This window comes from Eschrichtius robustus, chromosome 9 (genome assembly GCF_028021215.1).
Source record: "Eschrichtius robustus isolate mEscRob2 chromosome 9, mEscRob2.pri, whole genome shotgun sequence".
Taxonomy (NCBI): Eukaryota; Metazoa; Chordata; class Mammalia; order Artiodactyla; family Eschrichtiidae; genus Eschrichtius; species Eschrichtius robustus.
Window position 1 is genome coordinate 21,252,523 of NC_090832.1, and position 12,690 is coordinate 21,265,212.

At 38.2% G+C, this 12,690-nt stretch overlaps 1 long non-coding RNA gene across 1 annotated transcript; it reads right to left on the bottom strand.

Moving 5' to 3' along the window:
* Positions 1–5,601: 5,601 nt before the first annotated feature.
* LOC137769360 (uncharacterized) lies at positions 5,602–12,690 on the bottom strand. The gene is made up of 3 exons (XR_011074956.1): positions 12,590–12,690; positions 10,599–10,681; positions 5,602–5,690 (listed from the first exon to the last, which is right to left on the bottom strand). It is a non-coding gene; the product is annotated as an uncharacterized lncRNA (long non-coding RNA).

Below are 12,690 nucleotides of genomic sequence, written 5' to 3' on the forward strand. Positions count from 1 at the left end.
CAGTAAACATTTATTTTTCACAGTTCTGGAGGCTGGAGGTCCAAGATCAAAGTGCCAGCATGGTTGTGTTTTTGATGAGGACCCTCTTGTTGGTTATGTCCTCACATAGCCTCTCCTTAGTATTTGTACCTAGAGTGTGAGTTGTGGTCTCATTATCCCCTTATAATTTTTTGATAATCCCATCATAAGTACTCTACCCTCATGACCCCATTGAAACCTAATTCTCTCCCCAAAACCCCACCTCCAAATATCACATTTGGGGGTTAGGCCTTCAACATACGATTTTGGGAGGACACAGACATTCAGTCCATAGCATTCTGCCCCTGCCCCCCTCAAATTCATATCCTTCTCACAGGCAAAATACATTTATTCGATCCCAACAGCTCCAAAAGTCTTAACCTATTTTAGCATCAACTCTAAAGTCCAGAATCTCATCTAAATATCATCTAGATCAGCTATGGGTGAGACCTGAAGTATGACTCAGCCTGAGGCAAAATTCCTTTCCAACTATGAGCCTATGAAACCAACTAGTTATGTGCCCCCAAACTACCATGGTGGGACAGATATAAGATATACTTTCCCATCCCAAAAGGGAGAAGTAAGCAAGAAGGAAGGGATGGTGGGTCTCAACTAAGTCCCTAACCTAGCAAAGCATACTCCATTAGATCTTAAGGTTTGAGAATAATCTTCTTTGGCTGGATGTTGTATCTTCTGGACCTACTGGGGCAATAGTCCTGACTCTGCAGCTGTGCCAGGCTGGGGTCGTGTCCCTACCACTCTGGGTGGGCCTCACCCACACAGCTTTGTTAGGCAGTGGTCCCACCCTTTGAAACCTAGGTTGGGGCAGCCTTGCCCTCTCTGGGCCCATGTACTCTGGGTCTGTGGTGGGAATGGCAGCCTGATAATCTCTGAATCTTCTTGAAGTGTCGTTCTTTCTCTTGTCTTGAAGAATAGTGTATGATCACAACCGAATAACTCTATGGTCAGGTCCTGTAGGATCTGAGAAGTCTGACACCCTGCCTTCATTTTGTCCCATCTCTTCCCCCTTCAGTTCAAACTGGCAGTGTTCCTGCTGGGGTGGCTGATTAGGTCAGGTCCATGGTTCACACCCATACTAATCTCCTTATCAAACAGTCAGTCAGACACAGTGTTCTCTCTAAACATATTTCTCATTTTTTTTGCAATATGGATAAGCTGAGACTCTTCCCAATCTTTAAGTTCTTGGTTCCTTTTTGCTTAACAATTTTTTCTTCAATTCCTTTTTCTCTTTTCACGTTTTACTATAAGCCATCAGGAGTAACCAATCAGCTCCTTCAAAACTTTGCTTAGAAATCTTTTCAGCTAAATATCCAATTTCATCACTTGCAAATTCTACCTTCTGCAAAACACAGAAACATGAACACAATTCAGCCAAGTTCTTTGTCACTTTATAACAAGGATTGCCTTTCTCCATGGCCCAATAGCGAGTTCTTCATCTCCATCTGAGATCTCATCAGAAAGGCTTTTACCATCTATGTTTCTACCAGCATCCGTACATGATTGATTACTTATGTATTTTCTAAGAAGCCAGACGCTTTCTCTACAGCTCTTCTCTTTGCTTTCTGAGTTCTCACCGGAATCTTCTTTAAAAGTCTCTTCACAGCAATGTTGGCTTTTTCTAGCATGCACCTCAGAACGTTTCCAGCCTCTGTCCATTACCCAGTTCCAAAGCCCCTTCCATATTTTTAGGTATTTGTTATAACAGCACCCCACTTCTCGGTACCAGTTTCCATCTTAGCTGGTTTGGGCTGCTTTTACAGATTACTATAGACTGAGTGGGCTAAACAACAAACAGTTATTTCTCACAGTTCCAGAGACTGGAAGTCTAAGATCAGGGTGCCAGAATGGTTGGCTTCTTGGTGAGGGCCCTCTTCCTGGTTTTATCCTCACATAGCCTTTCCTTAGCGTGTGCATGCAGAGAGAGCGAGCTCTGGTCTCACCATCCTCTTATAAGAGCCCATCATTGGGAGGTCTACCTTCATGACCTCATCTAAACCTAATTCTCTCCCCAAAGCCCCACCTCCAAATACCATCATATTGGGGATTAGGACTTCAACATGTGAATTTGGGGTGGGGACACAGACATTCAGTCCATAGCACCTATCATGCTCATCCCGCTGTATTAGCTGATGTCTTTATTTTCTACATTAATCTATCGAGTAATCTCTTCTAGAAAATTGGATTCTGCTGCTGAGTTGAGCTAAGTGGCTCGACTCTGTGTTCCCGTAATAGCATGAGGTTCTTCAGCTTCACTTACTATGTTGTATCAGAATTGTCTTTCACATGTTGGTCATTCATGGATGTGTGGAAATTTATATCTTGTATTATCGGACTTTTGCTATTGTAAACATTGCTTTATTGCCTAACCTTGTTCGTATGTCATATAGCACATTAGTCTAGCTGCAGGATATATTCTTTTTTTTTTTTTTTTTTTTTGGGTATATTCTTAAAACTGGAATTGTGAGATCAAAGGGTACACACATTTATACTTTTGATAGATATTGTCCAATCGCTGGGATATACCAATTTATACTCTCACCAGCAATACACGAGGAATGACAGTGCCTTTCTCCAAACCCTTGACAACACTGTATGTGTTAAAATCTTGGAATCTTTACCAATCTGATAAGTGAAAAATCTCAGCATAGTTTTAATTTACATTTCTCTTGTGATGAGCATCTTTTAATAGATTTAAGAGCTATCTCTGTATTCTTCACTAAATGAACTGTGTCTGTTCATATGTTTTGCTCATTTTTCTATTGAGTTGTTGGTCTTTTCCTTACTGATCTGTAGAAGCTCTCTCTATATTAAGGAAATTAGCCCTTTGTCATGAGTCACAGAACCCTCCCTCCCCCCACACCCCGCTCCAGCTTGTTGTCTTTTAACTCTGCTTATAGTGTGTTTTGTCATGCAGAAAATTTGATTTTGTTACATGCTTGAATTTATCAATTTCTTTTTCATGGCTTTAGGAGTTTGTGTCAAACTTAGGAAGGCTTTCCTTACCACAGGAAGTAATTTCAAGTATGTTGAAAGCTTACATTTATTGCATTCTTCGTAATTTAAAAAGTTGATAACAATATAGAAGTTCAATAATTGGAGAATGATTGCTTTAATTGTGATATCGCTACATAAGGGGTTATTATGCAACCTGTATAAATAAGGTTTAGAGGAAGTTGCTCACATGTTTACAAATGAATGTCATGGGGAGATGTTTGTGTTCAGGGTGAGACCAGAATCAAGACCATTTCTATTCCAGATCATCTCCATGACATAAAAAAATGGAAAGGAATAAGTGGAAGGCAAATTAATAATTGTAACTGGGTGGTGAGATTATTTTATTATGATGATTTAAAATGTCTTCTGGTTCTTTGTCAACTTCTAAAACGAGCGTGTCTTTTTATAGTAAGGAAAAATACCACATGGATGGCCCTGCAATTCTGTGTGCATCGTATACTGTGTGCTTTGTAGGATCCACTTGCTTCAGCTACTTGACATTCTCCACACCCTCAGCAGCCCAGCAATGGGACAAAGAAAACCGATAATTGTTTGTCCAGAATAGAGCTAGTTTATCCAGATTTTCTTCTTTTCTTTTTCTATTGTCAGATATCAGGATCTCAGGGAACATTCTCCTTTACGTATTTCACTGTGGAATAAGTGCAGCTCAAATTACAATGGTACCCTAAAGTCAGTGTGTAATAGTGATTTAAAAAAAAAATTCTCTTTGAAATTCTTAATAGTGGTCTGTCTTTCTTTTAAAATTAAGCCTTTTTCCCCCTTTTTTGCTCTCTACACCCTCGTAACACTTGGGAGAGTATTTCTTCTGGGCTCTGTTGAGTTATAATTTCCAAACAATAAAATGCAGCCAATCTCAATGCTTGAATTTTGACAAATGTGTTTATCCTTAGAGCCGCCACCACAATTAAGATAGAACATTAGCATCAGGAGACTACAGAGGCCTGACTTTAAAATATATATAATTTAAAAGATATAATTATTTTATACTAACATACTCTGGAACACCTACTACAAGGGTGACAGTTAGTTTTAGGTAGAGTTTTCAAAAGAGGTATAAATGTTTGAAAAGTTAATGGCTTATACAGTAACTGTATATAGTTAAATAATTAACTTCACAAAGGAACTCTGCTTTGGTTATAGCATAAAATTGTAATAAGTAAACACGATAAAGAGCCATATGAGCCATTAGTTGAATTCTTTGAGGTGCTGAGACTTCAAAGGGACAGTCTTATGCATTTTGGGTGTTTTGATTTCTTTACATTTCCTAGTCATCTTTTTTTCTTAATCCTGCAAGGCATTTGTTTATGCTCATATCAAAATGAATGATACTCTGAGGCAACTGGGGAGCATTAGCAAAATCCCTTCTTTAGGATCTTATATGTGAGTCTGTAAACATATTAGCAAGACTGGAGAAATTGAGATAATTAGGATAGATATATAATAGCAAGTTTGGCAAACATGATTAAGATTTCCCCACAGAGCAGATTGTTTCCCGGTAAAGAGATTATTTTAAATATCAAACCTCATTTCAAAAGAGAAACACTTAAAGAAGCTTTCATCTGTTGGAGCAAGAGCCTATGTTTGTGTAAATCAAACCATTGCACAATCTCAGAATCTGAATGTGGAAATTTCATAGATTCTTTTCAGTGTGGTACAGTTAATGCTGGAGGTGGGTGGGAGTGGGGATCAGTGCTGTTATTTTGGCTGTTTTGGTTTTATTCCCTCACATTTCAGGGCTTGGCCACCCTCCTGTTCATTCTGCCCATCAGCTACTTCTCCCCTACTCTTCTTTTGTCCTGTTTTCTCTTTCTCCTTAGCCTCGTTTCTTGGAATTGTAAAAGAAACAAAAAGAAGGCTCTCACTTGCAATTTCACTTTTTATTCTGACTACTATAGATTGAACTTCTTAAAAACTGTGTACTTCAGATAAAACAATGTTAATACTAAGTTTTATTAATATGCTTTGCATTTGAGAACCCTCAGGTGAATTGATCCAACCTGGAAATCTAAGTTGAAAGTTACTTCTTCAGTCTTTAGATATTTTTTTTCCTTCTGTTTGCCAGTAGTTACAATGGTTTGCAGGGCATCCAAAGGATTAAATACTAATTTATCTTAAGCATCGTTATGTGCTTATGGAATTGATCTAGAGATTAGAAATGAATGTATATCCCAACTCAAAATAACAGCTAAATAGATTTAGTAAGCAATTCAGAGGCTTGGATAATGTTATTGGAAAATCATGGCTATAAGGATTTCTATAAAAATATATTATCAGAAATTTGTTGGGCCATTTATTGAGAAAATTTGTACAGCAAATGAGTGCCAGTTCTCTAAATTTCATAGCCTGGCTGACTATCTTAGCTAGTTAGCTGCCTTAAATTCCTTTGGGGGTATAGTAGTGTTATTTGTCTGCTAGGGCTGCCCTAACAAAATACCACAGACTGGGTGGCTTAAGCAACAGAGATTTATTTTCTCATAATTCTGAAGGCTAGAAGTCCAAGATCAAGGTGCCATCAGGGTTAGCGTCTGGTGAGACCCCTTTTCTTGGCTCATAGACAGTTGACTTCTCTCTCTGTCTTCACATGGCCTCTTCTCTGTGGGTGTGGATAGAGAGATCTCCAGTGTCTCTTCCTCTTCCTATAAGGATACCAGATCTATCAGATTTGAGTCCCACCATAGGACCTCATTTAACCATAATTACCTCTCTAAAGGCCCTATTTCCAAATATAGTCATATTTAGGGTTAAGGCTTCAACATATGAATTTGGATGGGGGGCATAACTCAGTCTTTAACAGGTAGAATAAATTATAAGTAAATAATTATAAGTATGCAGTGATACTACTTGGGCTAAGATTGTGTGAACTAGTTAGCATTGTACCATTTTTTTTTTGTATGAATCATAGAAAATAGTTCATTATGTTATAGTTAAAATTTTTTTTTTTTTCTTCAAGATTTACTTGGTTCTTTTCTCCTGCTAAACTTAAGCTCCTTGAGGCCAGGGACATACCTTATTGCAGTAGCTTTCAAGTTCTTTTGTCTTTAATCTAAATTAAATGCATTTTACATCATAATACAGGACAAACACACACATACTCAAAATAATTTCTCAAAGCAAAACCTTATTATGGAAATTGTGATTTTTTTTTTATCCTTTCATTTCAATAGGGAAAAAATGCTGCTTGTGACCCACTAGATTGATTTCATGACCCACTAGTAATTTGTGACCCACTGTTTCAAAAACGGTGGCTTATTAGGTTTTGGTTGATAATACTTTACAGAGCTCCTGGCACATAGTAGGCCTTCTGTAAATGTTTATCAATATATGAATGATTGAGTTGCATGAGTAATAAGGAGCTAGAGTAAACTAGAGAAATTCTTTAGAGGCAGATTTTGTCGATTACTTGTTGTCCTTTATTACTTAGTATTCCTGTTGGCTTCTATTCGTGGCAGTGTTCCCAGACTGACTGAATTCAAACCTCTTTAGGTGGCAAGTGTTTTGTTTTTTTTTTTTTTTAATACTTTTTATTTTAGAGTAGTTTTAGATTTACCAAAAAAGTTACAAAGGTAGTCAAGAGAGCTCCCAGATACCCAGCACCCAGTTTCCCCCATTATTAACATCTTTCATTTCTATGGTATATTTGTCATGATTAGTGAAGTGAGCCAATAATGAGATGTTATTATTAACTAAACTCCATACCTTATTCATATTTCATTAGTTTTTCCCTAATGTCCTGTTTCTGTCCCAGGATCGCATCCAGGATAGCACATACATTCAGTCCTCTTATCTCCCTAGGGACCTCTTGGTGGGGACAGTACCTCACATTTTCCTCTTTTGATGACTTTGACAGTTTTCAGAAGTACTGGTCAGGAATTTTGTGCAAAGTCCCTCAATTTGGCTTTGCCTGGGTTTGTTTTCTTCACAGTTAACTGGGCTTTTGGGGAAGAAGACCATAGAGGTAAAGGAAGAGGATACGTGCTGTGAATATGACTTATTACTGTCGACGTTGACCTTGATCACCTGGCTGAGATGGTGTTTGTCAGGTTTCTCCACTGCAGTGTTCCCTTCTTCCCCTTTCCATACTGTACGTTTTGGAAGGGAGTCACTGTGTGCAGCTCACACCCAGGCAGTGGGGGTTACACTACCTCCTCGAGGGCAGAATGGCTACACAAATTATTGGGAATTTCCGTACACAGGATTTGTCTATTCTCCCTCCTTATTTATTTATTTATATCAGTATGGGCTCATACTGATATAAATGGATGTGTTATTTTATACTTTGGCTTGTAATTCAACACTGCATGAATTATTTTGTTGCTCAGATAGTTCCAGTTTTGGTCATTGGGAACTCTTTCAGGTTGGCTCCTGTGTCCCTTTGAGATACTGCCATCATCATTTTGTTTTTGAGCACTTCCCTGCTTACTGGCTTTACAAGATGCTCTAGGTTTATCTTGTGTACTCCGTGTCCCAGCCGTAGAATCAGCAATTTCTCCAAGGGGGCAGATTTCTTTTATCGGAGGATGTTATTGGAAAGAAAGATCTGAGCACTGGGTGTGCTCTTTGCTATGGTGTGTCACTGCATCTGGGTCTTCTCAGACAGAGATAGGAAATATGAACCTGTGTATTACACATATCTCTAACTATTTCTATATCCATCTGTATCTTTGTTAAGCTAAACATGAGCTCATAATGATATCTCTGACTCTAATCCAGTATGACATGGCTTATTCTAGCCTTCCCCTCTTTCTCATCTGTAACCTTCCTCTCCAACAGTGAGAGAAACTTGGCTGTCAGCATCCACCATCTATTTACTAATTTTTCATTCCAGTATGTGGTTTCAGAACTGTTAATTTGTACCCCCATGGGAAACAACTTTACCAACTAGAGTGCAGCCCTTATGTACAGTTCCTCTTGTCTTTAGTCCTTTCCAAAGTTACTTAGGTCATCACCCTTTTTCTCCAACCCACTTCAGTGAATTTATGCCATACATTAGCAGTGGATTCTTTTATCACAATCTGCATTTCATTCTGGGATCCCTTGACCTCCTGGTTGATTTTTTTTAAGTTTGCATACATTAAGGTTTACTTTTTATGCTATATAATTCTATGGGTTTTGTCAAATGCATCGTGTTATATATCCATTACTACATTACCATACAGAATAGCTTCACTGTCCTAAAAAATCTTCTGTGCTTCACCTAGTCAGTACTCTTCCCTACCCAAACGCCTGGTGAGTTCAATCTGGTTTTCATCTTTACAGTGTTCCCTTTTTTAAAATGTTATATGAACAGAAACATACAGTACGTAGTCTTTTGAAACTGGATCCTTTTACTTAGCAATATGATTTAAGATTCTTCCATGTCATTGCATGAGTTAGTAGCTCATTCCTTTTGATTGCTGAATAATATTCTGTAGTATGGATGTATCATAGTTTGTTTATCCATTCATCTGCTGAAGGATATCTTGCTTGCTACCAGTTTTTGGTGATTATGAATGAAGTTGCTGTAAACTTTCATGTACATGTTTTTTGGGCAGATATAAGCTTTCCAATCAGTTGAGTAAATACCAAGGAGGGTGGTGGCTGGATGGTATGGTATGTTTATGTTTAGCTTTGTAATAAACTGTCAAACTGTCTTCCAGAGTGGCTGTACCATTTTGCATTCCCACCAGTATGATGGATTGTTGCTCTGCATCCTTGGCAGAATTTGGTATTGTCAGATTTTTTGCTTTTAGCTGTTCTAGTAAATGTGTAGTTGTATCTTGTCTTAATTTGCATTTCCCTAATGACAAATGATGTTGAGCATCTTTTCATATGCTTTTATGTCATCTGTATATCTCCTTCAGTGAAGGGTCTAGTCAGATCTTTTGCCCATCTTTTTAATTGACTCGTGTTCTTATTGTTTAGTTTTAAGTACTCTTTGTATATGTGCTTATAAGTCCTTTATCAGATATGTGATTTGCAAATATTTTCTCCCAGTCTGTGTCTGGTCATGGGCATGTGGGTTTTAAAAAAGTTTTTTGGGTGATTCTGAACTTCTAGTTCAAAGTCCCAGACCTGATTGAAATAGGAGAGTTGGATCACCTCTTCAGCTACCTTCTCCACTCCCTTTCCACTTCTTACTAGTTAGCCTCTCTGGGTCTTGATGGCCTCATCTGTAAAGTGAGGAATATTAATTTACCTTCCAGAGAGCGGCTATCTTTCAATTTTCAGTTCTATGATTCCGTGACCACCTGACCTTTTGAAACCCTCCTGGAATGCTACCAGTATACAGTTAAATCTCCTTACCTTTCTAATTGCTTTCACAAAGGAAAAGAACTGCATGATCCCGACATCGAGAGCCTTTTATTTCTTTGTGGAATTTTATTGCTCCCACTGCCTAAAACTCAACTGTTATGATGGCATGTCAAAGTGAAATAAATCTGTCAGTAACTTTAAAATGACAGTAGGACAGAAATCTACTGGATCATGTCCCAGAGGTACTGCTCATAGAAATGAACTCCATGTTTACCGTGTATTATAACTTTGTACACTTGTAGGTAGGTGAGAAAACAATTTGGCAGTTTAGAATTTCTCTCTATCCTTCCTCTGTGTAGTTACTCCATCATTAAAAAGCAGATCCCATTTCTATAAAACTCGGGGTTTTTTTCCCTGCAAAAATGTCCCCTGAAGGGCAGAACAGAAAAACTACAAGTTATTAGACTCACAAAGAGTTAAGGGTACAGTACCTTGAAGGTTATCTACAGATGGAATAATTTTAGATATTAATTAAACCTTAGAACAGTAACACAAAAAGTACAAAAATAATTGCTAAAATTTCCTAACAAAATTGAACTTGTGGAGGCTCTTATACCATCCCGTGGTGTTATCAAATAAATGTGGGACGTGGAGACCCTTTTCAACTTCAATTTTAGTGCAATGCATTATAAACTCAAACCTCATAGTCAGACAGTCCTGTTACCCATTTAGTTTCTGTTTCTGGCTTCTGCCATTATGCCCATGTTGTCTTATCTTAATGATTTTGTGGGAGTAGCATAGCACAGGCTCTGGAATCAGAAAGAGAGAGTTTAGAACTTCATTACTTATTAGCTGAGAGATTTTTGGCAAGTTCCTTAACCTCCCTAAACTTTGTTTCCTCATGTGTACCATGTAGATAATAATAGCACCTACTTGGATTGCTGTGTCAAAGAAACTAATATAACTTAAAGGGTGCTTGGTGCAGTGCCTGGCATAAATTTGTTGCTGCTGCTGCTACTACTACTCGTTTAGATGAGGTCACCTAGGTGTTGTATTTTGAGTGAGAATATCAGAGGACCAAAGACATTTCAGGAGCCTGTGAAAGAGACTGTTGTTGAAATTCCCTGGCAAAATCATCCTTGTAGAAACTCTTACCCTTCCCAAGAGGCTCAGAAGTAATGGTCAGAGAAGTAAGAGAAAAACCCAGAGAGAAGGGTACCATTGACACTGAGAGAGGGTTATTCCAAGCAGGAAGGAGTGGGGAATAGCACCAGAGGCTGCAGAGAGATCCCAGACAAAAGGGATTGGCTTACCGAGTACAGAAGGGCATCCATGGAGTAGTGATGGAGACAGGATAGCTGACAGCTGGGGGTTCAAGACTGAGGCATGAAGGATGCTGAAAAAGTAGAAAGCCCAAGTGGAGGTTACTCTCAAGAAGCTTGGAGGGGAAGCAGGATTATAAAATGTAGCTAGAGGTGATCTGGGATTTGGGTTTTAATTTTTTTTTTTTAATTTGGGAGAAACTTTAATATGTTTGTTTATAGAGGAGAAAGCCAATGGAGAGTTAAAGATGGGAGTTTGAGGAGATACAGGGGTGCTGACTGATGGAATAAGTTTTTTGAAGAGTTGGGAAGGCATGAGAATTTACAGGACACACGGAGGAAGGAGCTCTGGACAAAAGAAGGGGCAGGATGGGTGATATAGACAAGCTCATAAGTAGTGGGAAGGCGAGGAAGGTGAGAGTTTGTTCTCAATAATCTCAGCTTTCCAGGAAATAGGAAGGTGGTGAGGGTGTTGGAGATAGTTTGAAGAGAGGGATGAAAGTTTAGAAAAGCTACCCATCGAATGGGATTGAGCTGACCTGGCGATATCAGGCAATATCCGTCTTCATGAATGTCTTCATTTGTGGGAGTTTTCCCAGTATTTCTCAACAGAATATGGGAGCATCATAATCAGATGGTTAAATCTGACCTTGTGTTTTTAATAATTTTTTGTGGTTTTGAAGCTTTTCAAGATAAAACAATTGAAAGAATGAATTCCCCTGTACCCTTGGCATGGATTCACCAATTGTTAACATTTTGCCACGTTTGCCTTATAACACTTTCATATATAATAATTACGTTGTTGAACTGTTTGAGAGTAAGTCAGACTTTATGATTGTTTAATCTTAAATACTCCAGCATTTATCTCCTAGGAACAATGACATTCTTCATAACCACATAACAGTGATAATACTCAAGAAATTTAACATGGTCACAATACAATTATTAAATGGATAGTCCATATTCAAGTTTCTCCAAATGCCTTTATAGCTTGAAAAAAAATCCAGGATTTTCAGAATCAAGCATTGCATTCAGTGTAGTGTTTTTCACCTCATTTAATCTGGAAGAGTTTTTAAGCCTTACTTTGTCTTTCATAACACTGATGTTTTTGAAGCATACAGTCTAGTCATTTTTTTTGAAGATCCATCAATTTTGGTTTGTCTGTTTCCTCATTGTAAAACTTGGGTTTTGTGTTTTTAGCAGGACTACTACATATGTTATGTTGTATTCTTATCAGTGATTGCATCGAGGCACACTCAATTTGTTCCATTATTGGTGATACTAAATTTGATAATTTGGCTGAGGTGGTATCTGGTAGGTTTCTTTACTGTAAAGTTACTGTTTTCACCTTTTAAATTAAGAAGTAATTTGTGGGGAGATAGATGCTTGGGAACTATGTAGACTATGTAAATATCCTATTCTTCAAATTTTACCCTCTAGGGTAAAGGTGTAGGAGTTTATGTGTTAAAGCAAAAGCTTAAGAGTCACTGGGGACATTTTGGGAGGAGGAGGAAAATATATCTTCTGATAATCACGTGTAATTATTGGTGAAGTTCATGGACTAAGAGTTCAAGGTATCAGCCTGCTAACTCCGAAAAGGAAAGGAAAATTTTAAATAAGATGAACAGTAAAGAATATGATGAAGGAGTTATGTAATTAGTGCAAGGCAGTTCATTGTTGTTTTAATTTTTAAGTGTTTTAAAAAGTTTTAATGAAAAGTGTATGATAGATTGAAAGCAAAATAATATATGGTGCCGCCGTTCAGTCTTAGATGTTCAGTAATTCTCCTGTTTTAATCCTCTTCCTTTATGGATCTCAGAGTCTGCATCTTTCTCAGTTCAGTTTATCCAGATAAGAACTCTCTGGTTTCCTCTGGGGGTCGGGGTGGCATGTTTACCTGACTACAGGAGGGACCCGGTCACCCAGTTGTTCTGTATGCAAAATAAAAACTTTCAACCAATGCTTTTCTGACAGCCTCATACCTCGACTTCTTACTCTCTGGCACTGCTGAGTGTCCAGCCCCTGGCGGTGGGGGGGGGCTCTTCTCCATTCCTAAGTCAGTTACTGCTCTTGCATTTGCTTT